Source organism: Schistocerca americana, unplaced genomic scaffold, assembly GCF_021461395.2.
Source record: "Schistocerca americana isolate TAMUIC-IGC-003095 unplaced genomic scaffold, iqSchAmer2.1 HiC_scaffold_1593, whole genome shotgun sequence".
Taxonomy (NCBI): domain Eukaryota; kingdom Metazoa; phylum Arthropoda; class Insecta; order Orthoptera; family Acrididae; genus Schistocerca; species Schistocerca americana.
In genome coordinates this window covers 10,001-15,000 of record NW_025725681.1, presented here as the reverse complement: position 1 = coordinate 15,000, position 5,000 = coordinate 10,001, and the positions used below count along the sequence as shown (strand labels likewise).

Below are 5,000 nucleotides of genomic sequence, written 5' to 3'. Positions count from 1 at the left end.
AACTCCAGCGGATGAACGGCGGACTTTGCTCGCACTCGCAATGTGCAATCCACCCCTATAACGTGCGTTTCATGAAGAGTTATGTCCAATATGCGACATTCCCGCTGTCCATATACATGAGCTGCGAGCTGTACCACGTACGAGCTACAGACGCGATCGCGTTGCTCGCTGTACGAATGCAGATGCTCAGCGGCAGCTAGGAGGCGCTCCATCCATGTCGGTACCGGTGAGCGTTGCACTCGCAGTCGCAAAAACGTACGGCAAGTATATTACTCGGAAGAGTCAATGACAGTCCAAGCCCCCCTGCGTGGGAAGAGTCTTCCTAGGCCATGACCCACCGGAAGGGCGCAGCGTCCCCCACCCCAGACATGTGACGTCAGACTATCGGTATTGACGACTAGACTGATTCCTTATAATCATTTGCCATACACCGGTGGAAGCTGCCGAGACGAGTAACTACATAGCGGGCTCGCCGTGTCACTAATGTACAGAGATACAATAGTTTCGACTGGAACCGGATTAAACGTATACACGGCGCTGATTAGTAATAGATAGAGCCATCAGAATACAGATAATGTATAGACCTGTCCGTATACATGCTGAAAGACTCTGCTCACAATCACACGTCAGCCAGACACTCTTATCACGCACTACTCTCTGCCTGTAACAGGCACACAGACAATATGTAAGCACCAGCATGGAACAACACCCAGTGCATCCTCTCTGCCACATTAGACAATCCACACTATCATAACCAGACCGGGAGGTCCACTCGGAAAACAGAATATCCCACCCTTCCGACAACCACCATTGCTCAGCTAAGCCACCAACACCCACACATGTCCCAGACAGGGGTGCACCCAACATCACAATACTGCCTCCTGTCACACCACACAAACAATGGCAGGAATGAAAGACACAGGTCTGCCACAAGCATGGAATCAGAGCGCCGCCTGTTATGAGCCAAAGGTGCACCCTGACGTGGCAAATCAGATGATGCCGCAGTCATTTACTTACGATAATCACAATCAACAAACCGGGCCCCCCCCCCCCCCAAGTGCCTTAACCTAACCCGTATTGTACCTTAACCTAACCCGTATTGTACCTTAACCTAACCCGTATTGTACCTTAACCTAACCCGTATTGTACCTTAACCTAACCCGTATTGTACCTTAACCTAACCCGTATTGTACCTTAACCTAACCCATATTGTACCTTAACCTAACCCATATTGTACCTTAACCTAACCCATATTGTACCTTAACCTAACCCATATTGTACCTTAACCTAACCCATATTGTACCTTAACCTAACCCATATTGTACCTTAACCTAACCCATATTGTACCTTAACCTAACCCATATTGTACCTTAACCTAACCCATATTGTACCTTAACCTAACCCATGTTGCGCCTTAACCTAACCCATGTTGCGCCTTAACCTAACCCATGTTGCGCCTTAACCTAACCCATGTTGCGCCTTAACCTAACCCATGTTGCGCCTTAACCTAACCCATGTTGCGCCTTAACCTAACCCATGTTGCGCCTTAACCTAACCCATGTTGCGCCTTAACCTAACCCATGTTGCGCCTTAACCTAACCCATGTTGCGCCTTAACCTAACCCATGTTGCGCCTTAACCTAACCCATGTTGCGCCTTAACCTAACCTATGTTGCGCCTTAACCTAACCTATGTTGCGCCTTAACCTAACCTATGTTGCGCCTTAACCTAACCTATGTTGCGCCTTAACCTAACCTATGTTGCGCCTTAACCTAACCTATGTTGCGCCTTAACCTAACCTATGTTGCGCCTTAACCTAACCTATGTTGCGCCGTAACCTAACCTATGTTGCGCCGTAACCTAACCTATGTTGCGCCATAACCTAACCTATGTTGCGCCTTAACCTAACCTATGTTGCGCCTTAACCTAACCTATGTTGCGCCGTAACCTAACCTATGTTGCGCCTTAACCTAACCTATGTTGCGCCTTAACCTAACCTATGTTGCGCCTTAACCTAACCTATGTTGCGCCTTAACCTAACCTATGTTGCGCCTTAACCTAACCTATGTTGCGCCTTAACCTAACCTATGTTGCGCCGTAACCTAACCTATGTTGCGCCTTAACCTAACCTATGTTGCGCCTTAACCTAACCTATGTTGCGCCGTAACCTAACCTATGTTGCGCCTTAACCTAACCTATGTTGCGCCTTAACCTAACCTATGTTGCGCCTTAACCTAACCTATGTTGCGCCTTAACCTAACCTATGTTGCGCCTTAACCTAACCTATGTTGCGCCTTAACCCAACACACGTTGGGCCTTAACCCAACACACGTTGGGCCTTAACCCAACACACGTTGGGCCTTAACCCAACACACGTTGGGCCTTAACCCAACACACGTTGGGCCTTAACCCAACACACGTTGGGCCTTAACCCAACACACGTTGGGCCTTAACCCAACACACGTTGGGCCTTAACCCAACACACGTTGGGCCTTAACCCAACACACGTTGGGCCTTAACCCAACACACGTTGGGCCTTAACCCAACACACGTTGGGCCTTAACCCAACACACGTTGGGCCTTAACCCAACACACGTTGGGCCTTAACCCAACACACGTTGGGCCTTAACCCAACACACGTTGGGCCTTAACCCAACACACGTTGGGCCTTAACCCAACACACGTTGGGCCTTAACCCAACACACGTTGGGCCTTAACCCAACACACGTTGGGCCTTAACCCAACACACGTTGGGCCTTAACCTGCTCTGTAATTGTCATACGACGCGTTAAATTAGTGTAGTGTTGCCTAACTGCAACCCCCGCAATATAGTTTGCTACTCGCACTGCCCGGTCCCCAGAGTATCGCTTCATGTTAAACACCTTGCAGCTATACACTGTAATGCGGATGGCGGCAGGACGTACATGCTCAATGCCCTTCGCAGTTGTTCATTGGCATTCGCATGGCGAAGCACAGCCTACGTTGTGGTACGGCTTGTGGCAACTGTCCGCTGATGTTGTACGTCCAAATCACACACTGTACCGCACATTGGTCCTCATGTACTGAATGATACATCGTGGTACATGTGTGACCGTACCACGACTGCGCCAACAACGGCGAACCATACGGTCCAAATATTGTGCACTCAGCTACGTGTCGTCTCCCTATAAGAGCTGGATTGCAGTATGGTATGCCGTGGATGGCGATCAGCATGAGCCGTCTGTTGATGTAGTGGCGCGTGTTGTCAGACGTAGTCGTCTCTTCTCACACACCGTGATAGCATGGTGCACTGCGTTCCACATCTGCGACATGCGACAGAGGCCGGTTGACAGTCGTTCGCGCAATGGACATCGCATACGTACGGGGGCCACCTTCCACGTGTTCGCGAAGCGTGCACATGTTGTTGCGTGTATGTGGGCAGACATAGTGTGTCGTGACACCTGACACAGGCATGCAACAATCGTTGAATTTGCAAATGGCGATGGACGTCTACGTTTGCTGGTGACGTTACGCAAATGAAGAACTGGTAAACCGTTGTGGTGCGGTTGTTCTCGCTAGAGGTGAATCAGTGATGGCGACGATCGGTTGAGCTACCAACCGGTTGTTTCAGCGATACCCACCATGCCCACGAACGTGAATGGCATGTGGGTGTGAAGCGATACGCGGCGGTGGCTGGGTGGGACCGTCCCCGGCCGGTGAGGGGGGGCCTTCCGGCGTGCTGGCCGCGCGGTGCGTGGGCGCACGCGCTACAGCCGGCTGGTGGGGGCGGCCAGTGGCAGGCGCGCCGGCCGACGGAGGCGGCAGGCGGCGCAGCTGCGCGCCGGCGCACCCTGCACGCGGCGCCGTGCGGCCAAAGTAGGTCCTCGCGGGCCCGGTGCGAAGCGCGGTGGACATCTGCAGTGTGCTGGTCCGATTGAGGACTGTGTGCGCTGAGGATGCGCCGCCGCCCGGCGCTCGGCGCCGCGACGCCGTCTGCTGCTCGGTCGCCTCTGCGGTTCTCGCAGGTGGATTGTATCGCAGCTGTGCGGACGTGTTGGCGCGTGCGCTGTGCTGGGAGAGTTCGCTTCGGCACCCAAGTGGGGCTTTTGTCCTTCTGTGGCGCTGGCGTTGGAGCTGCCGGCCACCGTAGGTGGCGCGTGTTGTCTCCCGCCGGCAATGCCACGACAGCACGCTCCCGGGCCTCTGTCGGCAGCGGCAAGCTCAGTTGGGAGCACGGGTGGTCGCACCTAAAGCGTCTACTCGCCAAACTCCGGGCGATTGCGCCTCTCTCGAACCCGACCAAGTACTTAGGACGGCGCTGCGCGCCGCCGGGACCTGAGAGGGTTTCGAGGTGTATTGTGCAGGGGAGCTCAGCCTCCTCCTGTTTGCAGAATAATTGAGCGGACGCTTGCGTGTTCGCGCGGGCCCCCGGGACACACTCCCGGGCGGCCGGCTGCTCAGCTCTAGTTGACGCAGCTCCCTGGTTGATCCTGCCAGTAGTCATATGCTTGTCTCAAAGATTAAGCCATGCATGTCTCAGTACAAGCCGCATTAAGGTGAAACCGCGAATGGCTCATTAAATCAGTTATGGTTCCTTAGATCGTACCCACGTTACTTGGATAACTGTGGTAATTCTAGAGCTAATACATGCAAACAGAGTCCCGACCAGAGATGGAAGGGACGCTTTTATTAGATCAAAACCAATCGGTCGGCTCGTCCGGTCCGTTTGCCTTGGTGACTCTGAATAACTTTGGGCTGATCGCACGGTCCTCGTACCGGCGACGCATCTTTCAAATGTCTGCCTTATCAACTGTCGATGGTAGGTTCTGCGCCTACCATGGTTGTAACGGGTAACGGGGAATCAGGGTTCGATTCCGGAGAGGGAGCCTGAGAAACGGCTACCACATCCAAGGAAGGCAGCAGGCGCGCAAATTACCCACTCCCGGCACGGGGAGGTAGTGACGAAAAATAACGATACGGGACTCATCCGAGGCCCCGTAATCGGAATGAGTACACTTTAAA

The 5,000-nt window shown here is 53.2% G+C and overlaps 1 non-coding gene across 1 annotated transcript in view; it reads left to right on the top strand.

Moving 5' to 3' along the window:
• The first annotated feature begins 4,455 nt into the window (after positions 1-4,455).
• The window catches only part of LOC124570168, a 1,910-nt gene continuing 1,365 nt past the window's right edge, over positions 4,456-5,000 (top strand). Inside the window, exon 1 of the ribosomal RNA XR_006971546.1 lies at positions 4,456-5,000. This exon is cut by the window's right edge and continues 1,365 nt beyond it. This is a non-coding gene — a ribosomal RNA (small subunit ribosomal RNA).